At 42.3% G+C, this 14,602-nt stretch overlaps 1 protein-coding gene and 1 pseudogene across 12 annotated transcripts in view; one reads left to right on the forward strand and one right to left on the reverse strand.

Annotated features, from left to right (window-relative positions):
• OCA2 (OCA2 melanosomal transmembrane protein) overlaps positions 1-14,602 on the forward strand; it is a 345,392-nt gene that overhangs the window by 195,853 nt on the left and 134,937 nt on the right. The gene's annotated exons all lie outside the window — the stretch shown is intronic.
• Positions 3,096-6,220, reverse strand: LOC129137184 (large ribosomal subunit protein uL18-like; annotated as a pseudogene).

Consider the following 14,602-nt stretch of genomic DNA (forward strand, 5'->3'; position numbering starts at 1 on the left):
TGGTCACAGTGGCTCTGGGTGGGCAACCCTGTTCTCTCAGAAACCCATGGCTCCTTGGGCACAACTCGCTGAAGTCTTGTGTCCCCAGCCTCACATGGCTGTCCTGGATACTCCAGGTGATCAGGGCCCTATTGGGTTGAACAGTTGTGACCTGCTACGTCTGGGGACTTAGGTCTGGGGACTTACATGTGCATGTATTTCTATATCATCATTTAAAAATCTGTGCAATGTTACATTGTAAGTGGATAGGCTATCATCAGCTTTTCCCCTTTTGTTGACATTTAGGTTATTGTCTATCTTTTTCCTCTTGAAACAGTCATGTAAGGAACATCTTTGAGCATTGGGTGGTGACTATTTTCCACCCTCCTTGCGAGGTAGGGTCTTTCTCAGGAAAGAAAGAGATTATGTGCTCAAAGGTCAGGTTAGGGGAAAGAATGGGTGTGCTGAACTCCTGAAGAAAAGAGGCCATGACCTCATGGGCCTGAGGGGCGAAGGGGAGATGGGAGCTCTAGTGGCCTGTGATCACCTGTGGCCTGGCCAGAGGAGCCAGGAGATTCAGTGACCTTGTTCCTCCCACCCATCAAGTCCTGCCAGTGTCTCCCATTGGCCAGACTTACCTGGATTCCAGAAGATGGGAGAGCTGCCAGCAGCAGGGCTGGGGAGAAGGCTGGGGAGAAGACCAGGGGCAGGACTAAAGGGCAATGAGGGATAGCCCCAGACAGTCCTCCACTTGTGCCTGTTAGGATTTTAAAAACATCATTTGTCCAGTCCAAGAGAAAATCACTTGTCCTCAAAACAAGAGCTGTACAATATCCCATCAGCTACTGTGTGATATGGGGTGATGTTGGTTCAGTAACACCTGAAACTTAAAATGTTAGCTATCCCAATGCTCTTCCTATTATGACAATGGAGAATAAGTGGGGGAAGAGAAGCAACAAAATACCATAAAACAGAGCTGCTATAGCCCCGGCTTCCAGAGCTGATTCTGAAGTCTGAATTGTTAGTTAACTCACTTCTTTAATGCCACGTTCCCCTGACCTCTGCCACCACTTCAGATACGTGGTTTTTATCCACTGTTGAGGTGACCCAAACCATCATTCTCATAGGACCTGAGACCTTGGTGTTGTGTCTGTACTCGAGTGCCAAGGTGTGCATGAACTGGGACTACTGGAATGTAAGGAGGCACACCTGTGAATGCCCAGCTCCCGGCCAGTTCTTGCCAGCATGAGGAAGCAGCAACCTAGTTCCCTCTGAGAATTGAAAGCAGTTATCTTGGACAGTAGAGGGACTCTCCTTGTCTGCTTGATGGTCGCAAGGCATGTGGAGCTTCACATGGCCAGGGAGGATTCTCAGCTTCCAATAAAATGCTGACACCTGTTGTGATACCTTGGTTCTTGTCTTCTTGGTTTAAGAGAATTTAAACAAGAGACACATAGCAAAAGAAGTGCAGCATAGAGTATTGCAAAAGAAAAAGAATACTTTGAAAGTTAGGTGCAGAATAGGCAGTACACCCTGAGAGAGAGAGAAATTCAGGACGGGCCGCTCATAAGGATGAGACAACACTGGGTGTAGTAATAAGGGAGGGAGTGCTCCTATCTCACTCCTTTGTTTCCCACACCAATGCTTCCCAGTGGGCTGTGACGGAGATAGTGACATTCATTGGTAATTTGTTTAAGCACATACTGCATGCTGTAGGGTGGCACCCCAACTTTGCAGACTTTTGGATTGCAGCAAATAGTACCTCTGAAGCTTTAGCAGGCCACTGTTCTATCAAGTCAGCTGCTTCTGGGTAATGGAGCACATGGTACGACCAGTGAGTTCTGGTATGATGCACTGCCTTCGCTGTAGAATAACCTCCTTGTCAAAGGAACTGAGTGAGAAACCAAGGACTGGAAAAGGAATTCTGTACATCAGTGAATGATGGGGCTGGTTGAAGCTTTACAAGAAAGAAAAGGAAATCCTTATTTGTAAAATGTTTCTAACATTTCTAACCTAATCATAGGATTTCTAACCTAATCATAAATTTCTAACATAATCATAAGAGCCCTTGTGATTGGATTGCGCCCACCTCTATTGGTTAGAATAATTTCCCCTTCTCCGGGTCCTCAAGTTAATCACATCAGCAAAGTACCTATTATCATGTGTGTTCATCTCCTATTGCTGCACAAATTAACAGAAATTGAGTGGCTTAACCCGAATTTATTCTTTTACATTTTTGGAGGTCAGAAATCTAAACTCAATCTATTAGAGAGGGCTGTGCTACTTCTGGAAGCTTCAGAAGAAAATAATATGGTTTTTCTTCTTTAGCCTTTTGATATGGTTAGATTACATTGATTAATTTTCAAATATTGAGCCAACCATGCATACCTGAAATAAATCCCCTGTGGTCATGGTGTATAATTATTTTCACGTATTCATGGATTCAGTTTGCTAACATTTTGTTGGGGATTTTTAACTTTATGAGATATATTGATCTATAGTTTCCTTTATGCTAGCTTTGTCTGATTTTGGCTTCACAAAATGAGTTGGAAAGTGTTCCTTCCTGTTTTATCTTCTGGAAAAGATTATATAGAATTGATGCTAGTTCTTTACATGTTCAGTAGAATTTTTATTTTGTTGTTTAAGATTTGCTAGGATAATTTTATTAAGAGATTAATATGTATTTTTAGCAAGGTAAAAAATACAAATAATAATAACAACCCTTCTGTTCATAAATATCCCTTCAGGTGAAAACACTGGAAGTCACAACAATGTAAAGAATGGGGCCCAAATAAAGCCCAAGTATTTTTTGCACACTTTTATTTATTTTACCTACCATATGATCCATAATTCAACCTTTTATTCAGTTACTGGCTTTATTAGTCTGTTCTCACGCTGCTGATAAAGACATACCTGAGACAGGGAAGAAAGAGATTTAATGGACTTACAGTTCTTTGTGTCTGGGGAGGCCTCACAATCATGGCAAAAGACGAGGAGAAGCAAGTCACATTTTACATGGATAGCAGCAGGCAAAGAGAGAGCTTGTGCAGGAAAACTCCTGTTTTTACAACCATCAGATATTCTGAAATTCATTCACTATCACGAGAACAGTGCAGGAGAGTCCCATCCCCATAATTTAATCACCTCCCACTGTGTTCCTCCCATGACTTGTGGGAATTGTGGGAGTTACAATTCAAGATGAGATTTGGGTGGGGACACAGCCAAACCATATCATTTCACCCTGGCCCCTCCCAAATCTAATGTCTTTACATTGCAAAACCAATCATGCCTTCAACAGTTCCCCAAAGTCTTAACTAATTTCAGCATTAACTCGAAAGTACACAGTCCAATGTCTCATCTGAGACAAGGCAAGTCCCTTCCGCCTATGAGCCTGCAAAATCAAAAGCAAGTTAGTTACTTCCTAGATATAATGGGGGTACAAGTATTGGGTAAATACAGCCATTACAAATGGGAGAAATGGGCCAAAACAAAGGGGCTACAGGCCCCATGCAAGTCCAAAATCCAGCAGGATTTCTTAAAGCTCCAAAATGACCTCCTTTGACACCATGTCCCACATCCGGGTCATGCTGATGCAAGAGGTGGGTTCCCATGGTCTTGGGCAGCTCGGTCCCTGTGGCTCTGCAGGGTACAGCCTCCGTCCCCGCTGCCTTCACGGGCTGGTTGAGTGTTGAGTGTCTGCGGATTTTCCAGGCGCATGGTGCAAGCTGTCAGTGGATCTACCATTCTGGGATCTGGGAGCTTCTCACAGCTCCACTAGGTGGTGCCCCAGTAGGGACTCCTCAGCGTGGTGGCTCTGACCCCACATTTTTCTGCTGCACTGTCCTAGCAGAGGTTCTTCATGAAGGCCCTGCCCCTGCAGCAAACTTCTCCTGGACATCCAGGTGTTCCCATACATTCTTTGAAATCTAGGTGGAGGGTTCCAAACCTCAATTCTTGACTTCCACGCACCTGCAGGCTCAACAGCACGTGAAAGCTGCCAAGGCTTGGGGCTTCCACTGTCTGAAGCAACAGCCCGAGCTCTACCTTGGCTCTTTTAGCCATGGCTGGACTGGCTGGAATGCAGGGCACCAAGTCCCTGGGCTGCACAGAGCAGGGAGGCGCTGGGCCCGACCCAGGAAACTATATAACCATGACTGGACTGGCTGGAATGCAGGGCACCAAGTCCCTGGGCTACACAGGGCAGGGAGGCACTGGGCCCGACCCAGGAAACTATATTTTTCTTGTAGGCCTCTGGGCCTGTGATGGGATGGGCTGCCAAGAAGAGTTCTTTTTTTTTTTTTTTTTTTTTTTTGAGACGGAGTCTTGCTCTGTCGCCCAGGCTAGGGTGTAGTGGCACCGTTTCGTCTCACTGCAAGCTCCCCCTCCCAGGTTCACTGCATTCTCCTGTCTCAGCCTCCCGAGTAGCTAGGACTACAGGCGCCCACCACCACACCCGGCTAATTTTTTGTATTTTTAGTAGAGACAGGGTTTCACTGTGTTAGCCAGGATGATCTGGATCTCCTGACCTCGTAATCCGCCCACCTCAGCCCCCCAGAGTGCTGGGATTATAGGCGTGAGCCACTGCACCTGGCCTGCCAAGAAGATTTCTGACATGCCCTGGAGACATTTTTCCCATTGTCTTGGGAATTAACATTCGGCTTCTCATTACTTATGCAAATTTCTGCAGCTGGCTTAAATTTCTCCTCAAAAAATGAGATTTTCTATTCTATTGCATTGTCAGGCTGCAAATTTTCCAAACTTTTATGCTGTTTTCTTTTTAAAGCTGAATACCTTTAACAGAACCCAAGTCACTTCTTGAATGCTTTGCTGCTTATAAAGTTCATTTTTTTTTTTTTTGCTGTCAATAAGTTTATGATCTTCATCTGAAAAATCCTCATGGAAAATTGTTTGGTTTAGCTCTCAGAAGCCCACTTCTGAGCTCTGAGGAAGCTTGCATTCTTTTGAGCTACTCAATCTTTCTTTTGAGCAAGGGACATTTTGGGACAGTTCCACTTCTTTTTAACTTTTTTCTTGGGCTTCTTCTCCTAGATGGGATTCTCTCATATAGCAGCATGAGCTTTCTTTTACATCTCCTCCATCATGTCTGGAGTTACACTGTTCTTCCTGTATTGAACGAACTGTTTCTGGTAAGCATCTTCATCTTCTTCCATTAAGTAGCACATGTAATCTGCAACATTCTGGCCCATGATGTGCTTCCGGTGTACTTTTGCATTAAATTCCTTGCTTTCAGAACCATAACCAGGGAATCATTTGGTACTGTGAGGGATAGACAAGCCTCTATCTATAGCTCTCTTCAGGGCACCAAAAACTTCATTGCCACTGGTAGTTCTGGCAAGGCCTGCATCCATATAGCAGGTAAAGGCACTTGGCTGACCATCAATGCTTTCCACATTGTATTCCTCGCCAGTCACCTCCACTTGGCCTTCATAGATCTTTTCCATGCCAAACCTATTGAGAAGCCTGCAGGCCAGTACAGTACACCGCAGCGTAATTGGTCAGGCCAACCTTCAAACCATATTTTCGTAGTTCACATGCATATGCTGTGCGTACTATCATATCCCCTTCTGTACGGGCATAAGCAACCTGATAAATAATATCTCTGTGTGTTACACAAACTATCATCCTGTATTTGGGTGTGTTGTATTTATTTTTGTCCTGTATCACCAAGCATTTCCAAGCATAATACTCAGTTTCACCCTCTTGCCGTCTTCTAAATTTTGCTTGATATCTCTTAAAGTAGGCTTTATTCTTAACAACTTTACAAACCCCATCCTGCAGAACAGAGATCCCCATCCATGGATCAACAGAGACCTGCCCTGCTTAGAAATTTCTTCCTCCAGATACCCTAAGTCATCTCTCTCAAGTTCAAAGTTCCACAAATCTCTAGGGAAGGGGCAAAATGCCACCAGTCTCTTTGCTAAAACATAAGAAGAGTCACCTTTGCTCCAGTTCCCAGCAAGTTCCTCATGTCCGTCTTGGACCTCCTCAGCCTGGACTTTATTGTCCATATTGCTATCAGCATTTTGGTCAAAGCCATTCAACAAGTCTGTAGGAAGTCCCACACTTCCCCACATTGTTCTGTATTCTGAGCCCTCCAAACTGTTCCAACCTCTACCTGTTACCCGGTTCCAAAGTCGCTTCCACATTTTTGGCTATCTTTTCAGCAATGCCCCACTCTGCTGGTACCAATTTACTGTATTAGTCTGTTCTCACACTGCTAATAAAGACACACCAGAGACTAGGTTCTGGGCCCAGTGATATGTCACAATCACCCTTTGTGGCAGGTTTCAGTCAAAAAAGGAGAGTCACAACAGCTGGGTGATGGATACACAGACAGGTCCTTATGCTTCCTATAGGCAGGACCCAGGAAGGAGAGTTACATTGCCTACAGAAGACCCAGAAATTTATTCCTTTCTCTAAGTCTAGCTACAAATGCCAGCATCTCTCCTGTTGGCTGGTTTGTGGTATGAGTGTCATCATCACAACTCTGAGCTGGGCTAAAGTATATGTCACAATCCAACCTTAAATATGCAAGGTCCAGGCAAAAGGTGACAGTTACATCATCTAGGTGCTGAGTGCAGTGATGCATCACAATCCTTTTGTGGTAGGGTGCAGGCTGAAGAAGAGTCACATGACTTTTGGGTTGGGACCAGGCAGAAAAGTCAAGTCATTCAGGTTCCAGACAGAGGTGTACGTCACAATCACACATCATTTGGATGAAAGGCCCAGCCATATGTCACAATGCCACCTGTGGGCAGCACCAAGGCTGGAAAAGAGAGTTACATCTTCAAGGTGCAGAGTCAATATGTCACAATCTCATCTGTGGGCTGGGCTGAAGCAGGAGAGTCAAATCACTAAGATGCTTAGCAGATATATACAATCACACCTGGCTGTATGGCTACTGTCTCCTCACTCTTTTCTTTCCTTCAAAAAGGTCACCAGGTTTAGCTTAGAGACATCAAGACCCAGAGATCAGGTTTCTGTCCTTCTTTTAAACCACATCTCTATACGAATTCTGCTAAGCAGGTTCCAGTATTTCCACTCCTCCAGAGAGAATTCTATGGCCACATTCCTGAATGTAAACAGTTTCATTTCCCAGCTTTCAGGATGTCCTGGCATCTTAGCTATGTGTCTCCCAGTACCTGCAGATCACAGGGCAACAGAGACTGTGACAAAGTCACTGGGGGCTCCAGAGGTGGTGGACATGGAACAGTAGAGATAAATCCCAAGCTCTAGTGGGAGTGGGAGACAAAGGCCCGGTAGAATTTTCTAGTGAAACAGTATTGGGGGAACCTGCCCCCAATATTTCAACGTAGGTTCTTTCTATTATCCATAAGTGTCAGCCAGCTGAGAAATAGAGACAGTACAAAGAGAGGAATTTTACAGGTGGGCTGCTGGGGGTGACATCACATATTGGTAGGACTGTGATGCCTGCCTGAGTCTCAGACCAGCAAGCTTTTATTAAGGGTTTCAAAAGGGGAGGGGGTGTAAGAACAGAGAGTAAGTACAAAGATCACATGCATCAAAGAGCAAAAAGCAGAACCACTAATAAGGGTCTAACAAAGATCACATGCTTCTGAGGGAACAGGACAAAGGGCAAAAGCAGAACCACTGATAAGGGTCCAACAAAGATCATAAAGCAAAGGGCAAAAGCAGAACCACTGATAAGGGTCTATGTTCAGGGGTGCACGTATTGTCTTGATAAACATCTTAAACAACAGAAAACAGGGTTCAAGAGCAGAGAACTGGTCTGACTACAAATTTACCAGGGTGGAGTTTTTCCCCACCCTAGTAAGCCTGAGGGTTCTACAAGAGACCAGGGCGTATCTCAGTCCTTATCTCAACTGCATAATACAGACATTCCCAGAGTGGCCGTTTATAGACCTCCCCCCAGGAATGCATTCCTTTCCCAGGGTATTAATATTAATATTCCTTGCTAGGAAAAGAATTTAGTGATATCTTTCCTACTTGGACGTCCGTTTATTGGCTCTCTGCAAGAAGAAAAATATGGCTCTTTTTGCCCGACCCCACAGGCAGTCAGACCTTAAGGTTGTCTTCCCTTGTTCCATAAAAATCGCTGTTATGCTGTTCTTTTTCAAGGTGCACTGATTTCATATTGTTCAAACACACGTTTTACAATCAATTTGTACAGTTAACACAATTATCACAGTGGTCCTGAGGTGACGTACATCCTCAGCTTATGAAGATAACAGGATTAAGAGATTAAAGTAAAGACAGGCATAGGAAATTATTAAAGTATTATTCGGGAACTGATAAATGTCCATATTAATATGAAATCTTCACAATTTATGTTCCTCTGCCACGGCTCCAGCCAGTCCCTCCATTTGGGGTCCCTGACTTCCTGCAACAAAACCAGGAGTCTGGAATCTTTTTTTAAAAGGAAACTTTCAAATTAATAATTCAATTTCTTTCATGGCTAAAGGGCTATTCAGATTATAGATTTTATCTGTGTTTTCATACTTTGTGTTTTTTGAGGAATTGGTTTGTTTCTTTTTAGTTGCCAAATTTGTGATGGTAAAGTTGTTGATAATATTCCTTTATTATCATTTTAATGTCTGAAATATATGTAGTAAAATTTCGTATTTCATTCCTGATATTGGTGATTTGTGTCTCTCTCCTTTAATTTTTGGTCAGTCTTTTTAGAAGTTTGTCAATTTAACTGATTTTACCCAAAGAAACAGCCTTTTCTCCTTTGATTTTCATTAGTGTTGTCCTATATTAACTCGATAGATTTCTTCTGGGATCTTTATTGTTCCTTTCCTTAAGCTTTCTTTTGATGCATTTTCTCTTTTTTGGCAAGTGTTTTTGAGGTAGGAACTTAGATTGTTGATATGAGATTTCATTTCTTTTCCAATGTTAACATTTAGTGTTATAAAGTTTTATCACAGTTATATTTCGGTTGCACCCTATATGTTTCTATGTGTTGCATTTTCATTAAAATTCAGTTCTATATATTTTAAAATTTACTTTGAGACCTCTTCATTGACCCATAGACTATTTAGAAGTATGTTGGTTAATTTCCATGCATTTAGAGATTTTTCTATTGTCTTTCTGTTAGTTTCTAACTTTATTCCGTTATAGTTGAAGAACATACTCTGTATGAGTTTATTTTTTTACATTTGTGGAATTTTTTTTGTGACTCAGAATATGATACATCTTGGTAAATCTTTCATGGGAACTTGAAAAAAACTGTATTCTCCTGTTTGGGGGTGAAGTGTTTTATATATGTGTATTAAATCCCTTTGGTTCAGTGTTGTTCAGTTCTTCCATATTTTGAATTATTTTCTATGTAGCATTTCCATTAGTTTCTGAGGGTGAGTTATTTATGTTCCCAATTATAAACATGAATTTGTTTTTTCTTTCAGCTCTAGCAGTTTTTCACTTCATGTATTTTGCTGCTCTGTTGTTTGGTGCATACATATTTAGGATTGTCGTATCTTCCTGGTGGATTGGCCTATTTATCATTATTTAATAATTTTCTGTCCCTCTAGTAATTTTCTTTACTTTGAAGTCTACTTAGCTGGTATTAATATAGTCTCTTGCTTAGATTTTTTTTGTGTGTAACATATCTTTTTCCAGCATATAGTTGGGTTATTTTTTCAATCCTTTCTGCTGGTCTCTGTATTTTGATTGATATGTTTAGAAAATTTACGTTTAAGGTAATTATTGATATGTTAATGCTTAAATATGCCATTTCAATTAAAGTTGCTCTTTCATATCCATAGCTTTTGCATCCATGGGTTCAACAAACTACAGATAAAAAAAAAAATCCCATAAAGTTCCAAAAAGCAAAACTTGAATTTTCTGTGCACTGACTACTATGTTGAATCCATGCAAGTGATGAGATGCATAGGCATTGTATTAGGTACTATAAGTAATCTAGGGATCATTTAAAGTATACAGAAGAATGTGCTTAGTTTATATGCAAATACTATGCCCCTTTAAATAAGGGACCTGAACATCTATGGAGTTTGGTATCCACAGAGGTCCTGGAACCAATTCCCCATGGATACTGAAGGATTACTGTATTTATTTTCTCTTTGTTTCCTCTGTTTCCAGTACATACCTATGTTTCTTTTGTCTTGATTTTCTGTGTGTTACTTGAACATTTTTTACAGTTCTATTTTGATTCATTTATAGTATTTTTTAGTGTTTCTCTTTGTATAGTTTTGGAGTGGTTGCTCAGAGGGCTACAGTATACATACATGACTTATTAGAATTACCACTTTGAGTGAAGTGTGAAAATACCACTTCCATTAAGATTCCTTTATCTTTTCTTGAGTATCAGATGGCAACATAATTTTTGTTTAAATCATCAAATCGATCTATACAACTCATGGGGAAAGGAATAATCTATTGTGTGTACACATTTCTGCTTTTTCAGTTCCTTTTGTTTCCTGATGCTCCAAAATTTGTCTTTTTTTTTTTTTTTTTTTTTTTTTTGAGATGGAGTCTCACTCTGTCTCCAGGCTGGAGTGCAGTGGTGCAATCTTGGCTCACTGCCACCTCTGCCTCCCAGGTTCAAGTGATTTTCCTGCCTCAGCTTCCAAGTAGCTGGGACTACAGGTGCACGCCACCATGCTCAGCTAATTTTTGTATTTTTAGTAGAGACAGGGTTTCACCATGTTGGCCAGGATGGTCTCGATCTCTTGACCTCGTGATCCACCTGCCTCGGCCTCCCAAAGTGCTGGGATTACAGGTGTGAGCCACCACACCCAGCCTGTCTTATTTTTTATAATTTTCTTTATGTTTGAAGAACTTTTTTTAGCCAATCTTTAAGGGTAGGTCTGCTAGTAAAAAATTCTTTTTCTTTATCTGAGAGTGTATTTATTTCCTCTTTATTCCTCAAGGATAGTTTCACTGGATATAGAATGTATGGTTGACAGTGCTTTTCTTCAGTACTTGAAAAATGTTGTACCATTTCCTTCCCTCTCTCCTGGTGTCAGAGAAGAAATTTGCTGCCATTTGAATTTGTGTTTTCCTGTAGGTAACGCATAGTACTTTCTGGCTGCATTCAAGGTTTTTCTTTGTCTTTAGTCTTTGAAAGTTGATAATTTATTTTGATATGGATTTCTTTGGGTTCATTGTGTTATCCTGTTCCTAGGGTTTGTTCAGTGTCTTTTGCCAAATTGGGAAAATTTCAGCCTTTATTCCTTACTGTACTTTTCTAACCTCACTCTAATTCTTTTATCCTTCTAGTACTCCAATGACATGAATATTAGATTTTAAAAATAGTCCTACAGTTCCCTGAGGCTCCATTACACCTCTGCCCTTTTAAAAAAATATATTTTCTCTTTGCTGTTTACATTGGGTGAATTCTATTGATTTGCCCTCAAATTCACTGATTCTTTTCTTTATTATCTCTACTATTGAGTGCATATCAAGAAGCTTTAAGAAATTATGTTATTGGGCTTGCTCTTCCACTGTGTGAGGATGTAGCCCTCATCAGACCCCAAATGCTGGTGCCTGGATCTTGGACTTCCAGCCTTCAGAACTGTGCTATCTTCTCTCTTCTACCTTGGAGGAAACTGAGGCTCCAGAGATCTGGGTATCTTTCCAAGGCTTTGACTCTGGGAGGTGATGAGTCAGGGTTGGCTCTAAAGCCCAAGCTCTTTTCTTCACACCTTCATGCTGTCCAGCCTGTCCATGGACCAATTAGAGCCAGTGACCAAACAGGTACATCAAAATGGCATCCCTCCTGGATGGCACATCCTCCCCAGACAGCCTGCCCATTCCCTGGCTCTGACAGGCTAGCAAATCCCTGATAACCTCGGAATGCCTCAAGTTATGTCAATGAAGGGCAGTGAGGCTCTGATGTTGAACAAATGCCCCATGATGGATGGGCACTGGCTGATACACTTTCCCACGGTGACTCAGAAGTGCGAAGGAGAAAGGAGGGCTGAGGTGCCAGCTCCAGGCAGGCCAGGCACCCCAGATGTCAGCACCTGCCCAGCTGCCTCTGACATACCCTCAGACATACCTTTTGGCATGTGGAGCCCCAGGGGCCTTTCTTCATGTCCAGACAGGATGACTCATCTTAAGGGGTGTGGCAGGAACTGAGCATGTGTACCACCACCTGAGCTGCAGTTCTTGTTTCTGTAAGAGAAAATGCTCCCACATTATCCTACTACATGTGCTAGACCTCAAAGGTGAGACAGAGCATGAGTTGAGGGATCTGAAATGAAAGCAGTTGTAGTGAAAAGCCCATGAAATATAGCACTCAAGGGTAGCTAAGTCTTGCAGGCTGTAATTTATGCTGTTTCCTGCTTTGAGAATGTATCCCAACCTTTTGGTTACTAGAAAGCCTCAATTTGAATAGTAAAATACCTGAATTGTGGGTCCTCTAACTTCTCTTCATGTGTGGCTCAGTCTAACCTGTAGTTTAAGACTCAGACACGACGCCTTCTAGGAAGCCTTCCTTGATGTCTCCAATTATACATTAATTCCTCCACTATGAGCTTCCACAGTAACCTAATCTTACCCTGAGATGTCTATATCAAACTGCTTCCTCACGTGAGGGAAGGCACCAGGTCTCGTTTACATTTTTGCTCTATATCACTACAATACAAGAGAGAATGTGATAAAGGTTGTAACAGACCCAGACAAACCACTCTGGGAGCTCTGAGAAGGGTAGTTCATGTAAATACACACACATATACATATAGTTCATGTAAATATATATATATATACACACACACACAGCCTTCATTAAGGAAGAGATTGCTCTTAGGATGTTTTCAGATTGAAGATGCTGTAAAATTTGTATTGATGATATAAAATTAAAAAAAAGAAATTCTGTTATTGTATATTTTAGATCTATCATTTCCATTTGGTTCTTTTTTCTATATCTTTTGTTTCTTCCCATAGTTTTTCATTTTTCACTTGTTCCAAGAGAAGGTGTTAACTGATTGTTGAGACATTTTTATGAAGGCTGCCTTAAAATCCTTTTAAGATAATCCAGCATCCGATATATCTCAGTGTTGGCATCAGGTGTTTGTCCTTTCCCATTCAAGTTGTGATTTTCTCGGTTTCTGATATGACAGGTGACTTTTGATTGTATCCTGGATATTTTGTCTATTATTTTAGGAGACTCTGAGTCATAAATAACTGTTTTATTTCAGCAGGCAGTCAACCTGTTTAAGTTTAGCACACAGGTTATAGACTATTTACATAGCCTGTTGTTCAAATGAAGATTTAATTTTCAGAGATCTTGCAGTGCTACTTTGATCTGTTTGGTTTCTCCGGTGCTGCTGGGTGCTGCCTTGAGGGCTGGAAGGGATTTCCCCAGGCTGGGCTGCCCAGATGTCTCTTCCTGTGGAGAGGAGTTTCAGGTCTGCAGAAGTGAAGAGGCTTCCATGGCTAAGTGTTTGTTGAGATGGCATCCCCCTTCCTGTGGGGGCCTCAGGACATTTCATGAGCCATGTGCTATTGATGAGCACATGGCTCTTGACCTGGGTGTCTCTTGGCCTGAGATCCCAGGTGTGAGGTGTAGTGGGGTCCCTCCTCAGGTTCTGTCCACTCACCACATATCTCTTTGTAGGGGATGGGGTGCCCCCCATGGTTACCTTTGCTGGCAGAGCTTTTATTAATCTTACTTGCCAGGGGGACATGTTCCCCTGGTATTGTTTCATCCAAGGGAGGAACAAGCCCACCTAGCTGTCTTCTCTTGCTATATTGGGAGTTGGTCTGGAAATGCTGATTTTGAGGGACAAAATGCACCCTGCAGCTGTGCTGTTCCCATTTTCCTGGGCTCCTGTATTAGTCCATTTTCATGCTGCTGATAAAGACATACCCTAGACTGGGCAATTTACAAAAAAAAAAAAAGAGGTTTAATGGACTTACAGGTCTCCCAGTAGAATACCATAGCACATGGCTCTTAACCTGGGTGTCTCTTGGCCTGAGATCCCAGGTGTGAGGTGTAGTGGGGTCCCTCCTCAGGTTCTGTCCAGTCACTGGTATCTCTTTGTAGGGGATGGGATGCCCCCCATGGTTACCTTTGCTGGCAGGGCTTTTATTAATCTTACTTGCCAGGGGGGCATGTTCCCCTGATATATTTTCATCCAAGGGAGGAACAAGCCCACCTAGCTGTCTTCTCTTGCTATATTGGGAGTTGGTCTGGAAATGCTGATTTTGAGGGATGAAATACACCCTGCAGCTGTGCTGTTCCCATTTTCCTGGGCTCCTGTATTAGTCCATTTTCATGCTGCTAATAAAGACATACCCCAGACTGGGCAATTTACAAAGGAAAGAGGTTTAATGGACTTACAGGTCAACACGGCTGGGGAGGCCTCACGATCATGGCAGAAGGCAAGGAAGAGCAAGTCACATCTTACATGGATGGCAGCAGGCAGAGAGAGAGATCTTGTGCAGAGAAACTCCCGTTTTAAAACCATCAGGTCTCGTGAGACTTATTCACTGTCATGAGAACAGCTAGGAAAGAGCAGCCCCCCATGATTCAATTATCTCCCACAAGGTCCCTCCCACAGCACATGAGAATTACGGGAGCTACCAGATGAGATTTGGGTGGGGACACAGAGGCAAACCATATCAGGTCCCAAACAGTTTCCTCTCCTCTTACCAC

The sequence above is a fragment of the Pan troglodytes genome, chromosome 16 (genome assembly GCF_028858775.2).
Source record: "Pan troglodytes isolate AG18354 chromosome 16, NHGRI_mPanTro3-v2.0_pri, whole genome shotgun sequence".
NCBI classification, from domain to species: Eukaryota; Metazoa; Chordata; class Mammalia; order Primates; family Hominidae; genus Pan; species Pan troglodytes.